Source organism: Elephantulus edwardii, unplaced genomic scaffold, assembly GCF_000299155.1.
Source record: "Elephantulus edwardii isolate Elephantulus edwardi_28Jun2011 unplaced genomic scaffold, EleEdw1.0 scaffold00179, whole genome shotgun sequence".
NCBI lineage: Eukaryota > Metazoa > Chordata > Mammalia > Macroscelidea > Macroscelididae > Elephantulus > Elephantulus edwardii.
The window spans coordinates 757,101-768,174 of NW_006399929.1; the positions used below are offsets into that span (position 1 = coordinate 757,101).

The following is an 11,074-nucleotide window of genomic DNA, read 5'->3' on the forward strand; positions in this document are numbered from 1 at the left end:
GGCTTCACCCTCTCCAGGACAAACCTGTTTGTTCTCCTAGCAGTCCATGGTATATTCAACACTCTTCTCCAGCACCACAACTCAAGGGCATCTATTCTCTTTCTATCATCCCTAGTCATTGTCAAGCAATTGCAAAGCCTATAGCCCGGATCAGGTGCACCTTGGTCTCTAGCCTGATGTCATTGCTCTTCAGTACTCTGGAGAAGTCCCTGACAGCTGACTTTCCCAATGCAATTCATCTCTTGATTTCCTGGCTGCTGGTACCAAGAGTGTTGACTGTGGATCCAAACAAACTGAAGCTGTAAACAATCTCAATCTCTTCATTATCTATCATGATGCTGCCAATTGGCCCAGTGGTGAGAATCTTTGTCTTCTTGATGTTGAGCTTCAATCCATATTGAAGGCTGCAATCTTTGACCTTCTGCAGCAAGCGCTTCAGGTCCTCCTCAGTTTCAGCAAGCAGGGTTGTGTTATTTGCATAACGCAAGTTGTTGAATCATCTTCCACCAATCCTGATGACACATTCCTCTTTGTATAGCCCAACATCCTGGATGATGTGTTCTGCATACAGATTGAAAAGGTATGGAGACAGAATACATACCTGGCGATGGCCTTCCCAATTTTGAACCATGCAGTATCTCCTTGCTCTGTTCTGATGACTGCCTCTTGGTCCAAGTATAGGATTTGCTTAAGCACAATCAAATATTCTGCGATTCCCATTCTTCTCAGAGTCAGCCCCAGCTTATTGTGATCCACACAGTCAAAAACCTTTGCATAGTCAATGAAGCACAGATAGACATTCCTCTGATATGCTCTGCTTTCTGCCAAGATCCATCTAACCTTATCTATAATGTTCCTAGTACCACGACCTCTTCTAAACTCAGCCTGCACATGTAGCAGTTCTCTGTTGACATGTTGTTCCAGTCATTTTTGGATAATTTTCAGCAGAATCTTGCTTGTATGCAATATTAATGATATTGTTCAATAGTTTCCACACTCAGTTGGGTCACCTTTCTTTGCAATGGGAACAAATTATCGATCTCTTTCAGTCAATTGGTCAGCTGGCTGTCCTTATGATTTCTTGGCACAACTTAGTGAGCACATCCAGGGCAGCATCTGTTTGTTGAAATGTTTCTATTGGCATGCTGTCAATTCCTGGAGCCTTGTTTTTTTTTTTTTGCCGATACTTCCAGAGCAACTTAAACTTCCTCCTTCATCATCACAGACTCTTGCTCATACGTTATTTCATTAAATTCTTCTGTATCGGCCAATTCCTTCTGGTACAGTGACTTTTTATACTCTTCCATCTTCTTTTAATGATTCTTGAATCATTTAGCACTCTGCCCAAAGTGGCCTGGCACTCCCAGATAAAATAATTTTGGGACTGGCAGAGGAGACAGATTTGGAGCCTTCCTGATCTTGCAACCTTCTGCAGGTCCAGGGAACCAATCGGGGGCCTCCATGGCCTGGCGCTCCCAGATAAAATTGTTTGGGGCCTCAGGGAGGAGAGAGATTTGGAGCCTTCCTGACCTTGCCAGTTTGCTCCAAAGTGTAGAGAAGATATTTAATTGGAATAGTCTAACTAATAGACACACAGAAACATGAGCTTCTGTCCTAGGTGGACATTAATGATTCTGACTTTCACAAAAAGTAATTCAATAGCTAACAAGAGATGTATTCAACCTTAACAGAACTACAGGCTTTGTGTATTTTTAGATTATCAAGACTTTTATATATCTGTTATGTCCTAAAAAGATCTACAGCCTCTTCTTTGAACACAAGGCTTGTTGAAAACAAGGGTAGTTGTTGTCATTGCGTGCAATTGAGTCAACTTCAACTCGTAGTCATCTGATGAACAACAGCTCTGAAACTTGACCTATCTGAAGCCAACCTGACCATCTCCAACATACCTGATACAGGATGACTTCTTTATTTATATGTTATTTTAAAATGAGTCAACACTCTAGCAGCCAGGAAATCAAGAGATGAATTGCATTGGTAAAGTCAGCTGTGAGGGACCTCTCAAGAGTACTGAAGTGCAATGACGTCGGGCTGGAGACTAAGGTGTGCCTGATCCAGGCTATAGTCTTTGCAATTACGTGCTATGCATCAGAGAGTTGGACAGTGAATAGGGTTGATAGAAAGAAAATTGATGCCTTTGAGCTGTGACGCTGGAGAAGAGTGTTGAATATACCATGGACTGCTAGGAGAACAAACAGGTTTGTCCTGGAGAGGGTGAAGCCAGAATGTTTCCTATAGTAAAGGATTCTGAAGCTTCGTCTGACATACTTTGGGCATGTTGCAAGGAGGGACTGGCCCTTGGAGAGGGGCATCATGTTTGGGAGAGTGGAGGGACGGCACAGGAGAGAAAGACCCTCGATGAGATGGATCGATTCAGTGAGTGGTGGTGAGAATGAATGTGTTTGAGACAGCGATATTGGCACAGAATAGAAATAGAAAGGCATTTAGGGCTTTGTACATAGGGTCGCTATGAGTTGCAAATGACTCAATGGTACATAACAACAACAACATCATTGGCAAAGTAATGTGACATTCTATAGGTCACTCTTTAAATTATCTTCTTGCTGTTGTGTACCATCAAGTCAAAAAGGATCCATAGCTGACACTCTGGCAGGTTTTCAGAGCCAGTTAATCTTACAGGAGGAGACTGTCTATATTTCTCCTGTGGAGCAGCTGGTGGACTCGAATCACATGCCTTCGGTATTGCAGTGCAGTTTCTTGCCAGTAGACCACCAATGATCCTTACTAGTAATAAATTGAGAAAGCTAAATTATAGTTATGGTAAAAATAATCTCTAAAATTATGCATTTTATTAGTTGTAAGGGAACTAAGATAAACTAAGTTAGAAATTAATAACTTTAAACCAGTGAAGAAGAAATTTATAACAGAATGTGTTATCAAGTGGATATAGCAACAAAGATACAAACAATCCTTTGTGCCTGCTTTGCCCTTTGACAATTGATGTGATATCCAGTAAGAAAAGGACAATTTTAAATACTCACATTGCTAAATCCCTAAAGATGAAATAATATGATTGAGTCTAAGGCTACTATCCGTCTGATTTGTTCCCTCAGCAGACATGAGTTGTGTTAACACAAAATGCTCACCTTTGCCCCAGATGTGAGCAGAGGAAAACTCATTGGAAGGATTTGGTCTCATTGGTTGAGAGACTATGGTTTTACTCAAAGACATTTGAGCTCAGCTCTAAAAAACAGCAGAAGGTATCATTAAGGAATGAGATGGGCCAAGTTAGAATCAACTCATAGCTGACCTTCCAGCAGGGTTTCAAAGGCAGCGGATTTTTTAATTGCACAGGAGGCAATTTCCCTTCCTTCATTGGCAGAACAGCTGGTGGAGTCAAATCATGTGCCTTTAGGATTGCAGCACTGCTTCTTATCCTAGGCAACCAGAGATTCCTTGCCAAGGGAATTAGATATTTTGAAAAGGGATCTGAATACTGAATGAAGACATGCCATGAAAAAGTTCACTAAGCAGAATTCTTTTCAAAAGATAGTTCACAGTATGTGAAAAGTTACAAAGATAACCCTTTGTAATCTTTTACCATTGTAGATCTTATCTGAAAAATTCTATCTCATAAAAAATTGTGATTTCTATTTATTTAGCAAAAAAGACAAACATAAAACTGAAACAAGATAATAAAGCATAAACACAATTATAATTTCCCAAGACCCACTAAATTTCCAAAATGGAATGGAGACCCTACTTCCCCCTACACCCAATATAAGATTAGCTAGCAGAACTCTAAAGATGGCCAACAGAGATAGCCATCCATAACACACATACACAAACATACTCAGGGATGGAAAATAAGGAGAAAAGATGTAATTGAACAAGAGATACTTTGAATTAGAATTCATAACTAGATGGTATCCCTACAATCTCTGTGGGCTCCCTTCAGTAGACCTTAATGCATTTCAGCAACAGTGCCAGTATTTGTTCCCAGGGCCCAACTAAAGGGTCTCAGGAAAATCTGTATCTCACACTTGGACAAGTACTGCAAAGCACAGACTACATGAAATTTAAAATCAGAGGATGGGTCCAGGAGACCTTTCTGTTAAGTTTCAGGATTGGTACCAGACTTTTGAACAAATTGCACTAACTAGAAAGCCTAATATCCAAATATACGGCAGTGTGACCTATGTATGTTATGTAATATATTGCTTTATCCTGAATTAGAGGTATCCAGGTTCGAGTCCTTGCATGCTTGGCCAGATTAACAGTAAATTTGTCTATTCAACAGTACACTACCCTTCCCTTCCCTGACATGAGAGTCCTACTAGGCCTATGTAGATGTGGTATTGGCACAAAACTTGACTTTATCCTTTTCTTTTTTTTTTTTAGCCATTACAGTTTACCGTTTACCTACTTTTCATCTCCAACAACCTTAACTAGAAGCCCATGGTCTTGCAAATCATCAACAGCTGTGAGACTAGGATAAGGGAAAGAGTACTTTTTGCACTGCACAGCAGGACTTGAGGTGAGCAAGGCTTGTGGTGGCAAGATCCTGGTGACAGAGAGACCCTGGTTGTGAAGGGACTGTAGCATTGCTGTAGAGAAACTGTAGCAAGAAATGACCTGAGGCTTCTTGCATTTGTGCTGGCCACAGTTAAAAATTTAGCTGTTTTTGCCAGATACTTCAAGGAGAAGCTGACTATCCAAGGCAAACCCTGATGTATGATTCGGATTTGACTGCTGAACTAAAACCAGAGCCTCAATGTATTGAGGAATTATAACTTGGAACTGTTGGGCTAAAGCCTGGACTTGTGTGTATTCTTTGCCTCCCCACTTAATTCCCTAATAAACCCATTGTTGTTACCATAACTGTGAGTCTGTGAGTCAGCAATGAATAAATAAACCTCTTGCTGCTAGTGGGAATCTAGAGGCACCATGGGGCTGGGCTACAGGCTCTTTATCTGCTTTTTTGCTCTGGGCCCGTGAGGGCATGCTATTCTTACTCCTTTTGACCCTTTCAGAGAGGTACTTATGGCCCTGTGCGTCCATGTCCTGTTTCCTCCTCTTTAAACAACAGACAAGCAAACCAGGAATATGTTTCCACTCCTTAAAGACTAGACTCTTAATAAGATTTCTTTCTTGTTGAGTATGGTACAACATTTTTTTTAACTTTTTTAAAATATTTTAATTTATTTCTTTTTCATTTCATTGAACAACTACAGAGATATTGGAATTCCATTCATTCATTGTTGCACCCTTCTCCCCGCCCACCGCACCTCCCTCCCCCCCCCCCCCCGTTTGCTCCTCTCCTTGAAAAGCAAAACTCCCTCATTGGTACACAATCCCCCCCCCGCACCTCCCCCAATCCCACCCCTAACCCCAAATATAATCCACTCTGCAACCCTCATTGCGTACTCCTACAATAAACATAATGCCCTAAAATATAATACTTTTAAACCATTCTCTCCCCCATAGACTTCAATGCCGTAAACATATTTCATCCAGTTTTTCTCAGTCTTACCCCACCCCGATGCCAGCCTCATTCTACAACAGTGGCACCATATAGCATTTGTCCCTTTGTGACTGAGATACCTCACTCAGCATAATGTCCTCCAGGGTCACCCATTTTGAATAATATTGCATGAGTTCCTTGTTTTTCAATGCAGCATATATTCCATTGTGCGGATATACCAGAGCTTCTCTACCCATTCGTTTGTTGATGGGCATTTAGGTTGTTTCCAACTCCTTGCTATTGTAAACAAAGCCGCGATAAACATGGGTATGCATATATCTACTTGGATGTTATTTATGGTCTCTTTAGGGTATATTCCCAGTAGTGGAATTGCTGGGTCAAATGGTATCTCTATTTGCAACTTTTTGAGAAAGTGCCACATCGCTTTCCACAGTGCTTGCACCATTTCACACTCCCACCAACAGTGAATAAGGGTTCCAGTATCTCCACAACCTCGCCAGCATTTGTTACTTGCTGTTCTGTTAAATTTTGCTAGTCTTACTGGAGTGAGATGATATCTCATGGTTGTCTTGATTTGCATCTCTCTCAGAGCTAGGGATTTTGAACATTTCTTTATGTGCTTGTTGGATGTGTGGTGTGTCTGTGCACGTATACATACAAATATATTTTTTATCTTATTATATTTATATAGTTGCTGTGTTCTTTTGAGCTGAAACGGACCCATAGCTGACCCTCCAGCAAGTAGGTTTTCAGAGGCAATATATCATACAGAGGAGATAGTCCACCCTTCTCCCATGGAGCAGCTGGCAGATTCAAATCATGCCTTTAGGATTGCAGTACAGCTTCTTACCAAAAAGCTACCAGAGATATATACAAATATATCTCTAGAGATAGATAGATGATAGATGATAGATAGATTCTTTTCATAACCTAAAACCAGAAAAAAACAGAACCAGAAGCAAACAAAAAAGAGGAAAAAGCAATGAGTTTTCATATATAACTCAATTTTTTCTTTGTATTCTCTTTTTATTCAGAAAACATTGGATATCTACTTTTCGTCAGGCATTTAAGGAAGCATTTCTTAAAATAGCATAAATCTGAAAATCAGATGGCAATTCTAGCTAAAATCCTACAAAACTTTGTAGTTTTAGAATTGAGTGTACTAGAGACTGTTTGGAACAGATGGACCCAAAATAATAACTGAAATAGGCTGCTCCCATGTATGTGAATGCAACTGCTCTTTACATTTCTTGCCTAAGTTGTCACAGTAAATTCTAAATTGATATTCCTGCTTCCTGCCTATTGCCTCTTTTCAAATCCATTCTTCTTGTGCTGTCTAAGCCATCTTTCTAAAAAAATCAATTTAGTATTTCACTATCTTTTCCTTTCATCACTGAACAATGCCACATAAAGCTCAAATTTCTTACCATGTCACCCACCCTCATTCTAATTGCATCACCTCCTCTGAAGAAGCTAGAATATCTCCTCCAAGCTATAAACTATAGTCTGAGAAATGTTATTAATTTCATTGTAACTCCATCTTGTCTGTGGCAGGAAGGACAATAATATGGTAGATCTTTACCAGAAACAATCTTGTCAAAACCCCAAAGGAACCAATGTTGAGACTCTAGTTCAAAAATATAGCTGTTAAATTAAGAAGCATTCTTATTGCTGTGAGCAGTGGGATTTTTAGGACAGATACTTGGAATAATATTTGTGCTAATTTGAGCCAGGTTTTTAATGAACATCATAAAATCTGTTCAGGATAAGCAGTGACCACAAACCCTAATCTACTACTCCTCTGGTTTGTGATAAGACAATAGTTCAATAAGAACCCCAGGTCTAGTACTTCATTGTTTTGTTCTGAATTGAACCTTATTAACTAGAACAACTTAGGGTTAGGGTTAGGGTTAGGGTTAAGGGACAGCACAGGGGAGGAAGACCCTCGATAAGATGGATTGAGTCAGTGACTGGGGTAATGGGGATAGATGTAAGTGTCGGAGATGGTGAGATTGGCACAGGAGAGGGCAGAGTTTAGGGCTATTGTACATAGGGTTGCTATGAGTCGCAGATGACTCAACAGCACATAACAACAACAGATGGTCTAGCTTGGGTTCAGAAAAGCAAGTGAGAACATGGTACTTTCTTTCCTGGAAAGCCACTACCTGAGCCTGAACTCATTCTGCTGCTCTGTGCCAGACTTACCACAGTGTGCTCCATGCTTCCTAGTTCACCTTCTCTCTTTCTATCTCCCCAGCCCTCAATGTAAATCACATTCTCTCATGCCTTACTCCCACTTAGAAGCTGATTGCATTCTTGATCCTAAGATCTCTCTGTAAGAAGATTATGCATTCGTGCTTTTGCCGTGTAATTTAACCATGGTCTCATACTATGGTCGAGATACCTTCCTGTTCCTTTTAAATTGGACTTACTTTGGCCATTTATTGGCAGTGGCTATAAGGTGAGCTTGGAAGCAGGAGTGGCATCTACTTCTTAAACAACATGCTTCTGGAAACTCTGTGAACTTTGAGAAACTATGATAGTTATAGAAAGGTTTTAGGTCTTTTGTTCCTAGGGTTGCTATGAGTCATGCTCAATTCAACAGCAATCAACAATAACACGTGAGCAGAGATTCTAAGTGGCTTTGCATAATCTGGCCTGTGCTTCTGTGACTTGACATAATAGAAATAATCCCTTTGGTAGCTTATATGTCAAGAAAAATGAATAAATATGAAGAGCAGATATAAACCTAACTAGCCAACCAAGCCCAATAGAGCCACAGTCCACCAACAGCACCATGAACAAAAATATACAAATGCTAGGGGGGTTTCTGTTGGGTTTTGGTTTTTGTAAATTGATATTTTAATCAAAATTTATAGAGAACTTGGATTTCCATTCATTTATTGTTATGCACATTTTCATTTTTTTTTCTTTTATAAAAATCTCCATTTTACTACTATGTAAACAAATAGGTCTGTCTTGGAGAAGGTGAAAACAGGCTGCTCCTTGGAGGCAAGGATTCTGAAGTTTTGTCTGACATACTTTGGAATGTTGTAAGGAAGAACCAGTCCTTGGAGAGGGAAATCATGTTTGGAAGTTTAGAGGGACACGCACAAGAGAGGAAGACCCATGGTGAGATGGATTAACTTAATGATTGGGGAAATGGGGACAGGTGTGTCAAAAACAATGAGGTTGGCTCTGGATAGAGCAGGGTTCAGAGCTGTTGTACGTAGGGTCGCTTTGAATCACAAGTAACTTGACGACACATAACAATGACAACAACATTCATAGGCTGTGATTACTGGCACCAATGCTTAACATGCTACTGGTCTTTCTATCTCTTAGCTAGCATGTTTAACCTGAAAACTGGCTGTTCTAATAACCAGCTTCAGCATGATTATGGTTAGATCCTATATAAGGTCTATTGGATTCTGCAAATAAGCATTGAGCAGTATGGGGGAGGAGGACATCCTCAGAGGAATCTTCATATTTAAGATTTCCTATTTGCTTAGAATTTCCATCCAAGTGTGTAGTCTGAAACAAGTACTTCCTCCATTTCACCCACCTCTGTCATCACTTGCCGTAAAACTAAGCCTTGGTGTGACAGATTATATCTCCCATCTTGCCCAAGCATTCTTCTACGTTGTTTGGCTGGCTTTGGTAGGATAATACTGGGTTTGACTCAAGAAAATACTTGAAATATTTTATTCAGCTTTTTTCCTCATAGACTGCCACTGTCATCTGCATGTCTAGGCTAGCCTTCTCAATGATACGGGCTTAGTGGTCTCTATTGCCCCTTGCTGCAAAATTAAGTGTGTAACAATTCCTACTGATATCAAAGAATTACCTAGAGAGCAGCTGAGATTGTCTACAGAAGAATTCAGACTAAATAAATGCTTCTATGTTAAAATTTAGCTAGTGTAGTTTGTTAAATATTGTTACTGAGGTCATAGAGTACTGAGATGCTGGGTTGGCTCACTGATGTCAATCTCTCATGTTTCTAACCTTACCTAGTATAATTATTTCTTTTCTTCCCTTCAGAACATGTATTAATAAGTCACATTTGCAATGTAACAAAAAATAAACCAATAAAAGGAAATACCAACACTCAAAAAAAAAAAACCAAAAAAAAAAAAATCTCCATTTTATTGCTCCTCACTCCCCTCAAATAACAGAGAAGCAATATGTCAAGTTTTTTATTGGTTTAATTGCTTGCATTTGAAATACTCTTCAATGACATCCTTGGCCTGGGATTCTTTGCCATAGTCTTTAACAACTACATAACTGCAGCCAACTACTCTGTGTGGCTTTCCTTCTCAATTTTGCAGAGGCCTACCCACTCCCCCAGTTTCTTATTATCATGTTATTCTTTAAAAGGTTGATTTGGTGTCCAGCACAAAGGGCCTCTACTACCTTGACATACATAGGCTCATTACAGTTGGAGGCAAGCACACAAAGATGGGCTTGGCGCTTGTCTAAGGCTTTGGCAGCTTCGCGGATGTCACGTGCTAGGCCATCATAGAGGAGGGCGGTCTTTAGCACCTCTTGTAAAGCGGTATTAACGTCCATTACACCTCCAGCAGCAATGCCTTCCTCGGCCATGGTGGTAGGTTACGGGTGGAGCAGAATCTTGAATGCACCTGGGCCTCTGCCTCTGCACAACTCTGAGGCAACACGGGAAAAGTGTTATGCACATTTTCCTCCCTGCCCCTCCACCCCCCAGTTCACTTTTTTCTTTGGGGGGAAAAAAATCTTTCATTGTTATACAGTCACCCACCCCCAGTCCACTTTACTGTGCAGCTTTTATTCTGGACCTAATCATATATTCCTTTTATACAGTTCTCTCTCCTTCATCTGCTTCAATGCCTTGTACATTATTTATCCCCTTTTTTCTTAGTTTTCCAGCAACCCCCATGTCAGTCCTGTTTTATAACAGTGGCATTATGCAATATTTGTCTCTTTGTGACTGAGATATTTCACTCAGGATAATGTCCTCCATGGTCACCCATTTTGTATAATATTTCATGAGTCCTTTGTCTTAAAGTGCTGCATAATATTCCATTGTGTGAATATACTACAGCTTCTCTATCAATTAGTTTGTTGGTGAGCACTTAGGTTGTCTTCAACTCTTTGCTATTGTGAATAAAGCAGCAAAAAACATGGATGTGCATATATCTACTTGAGTGGCAATTCTGGTTTCTTTAGGGTATATTCCCAGTAGTGGAATTGCTGGGTGAAATGGTATTTCTATTTCCAATTTTTTGAGAAAGCGCCTTACTGCCTTCCTGAGTGGTTGCACCATTTTACACTCCCACCAACAGTGAATAAGGATTCCAGTTTCTCCACAACCACGCCAGCATTTGTTGTTTACACAAATGCTAGTTATGATGAAATAGTGAGAGATTGTTACATAGCACCATTGTAGTAATAATACACTACTTAATAAATTCATGAAGGCATCGTCAGGGTTTTTTACCATGAAATGGAAAAATAAGAACTTTACTCAAATGGGTATTGCTGTTGTTATGTGCCGTAGAGTTGCTTGTGCCTCATAACAACCCTATGAACAACAGCTCTAAATCCTGCTCTATACCTTAACAATCCTAT

General features: G+C 40.0%; 1 pseudogene; it reads right to left on the reverse strand.

Moving 5' to 3' along the window:
• Nucleotides 1–9,663: 9,663 nt before the first annotated feature.
• LOC102858138 lies at nucleotides 9,664–10,069 on the reverse strand (annotated as a pseudogene).
• Between the last annotated feature and the right edge of the window lie 1,005 nt (nucleotides 10,070–11,074).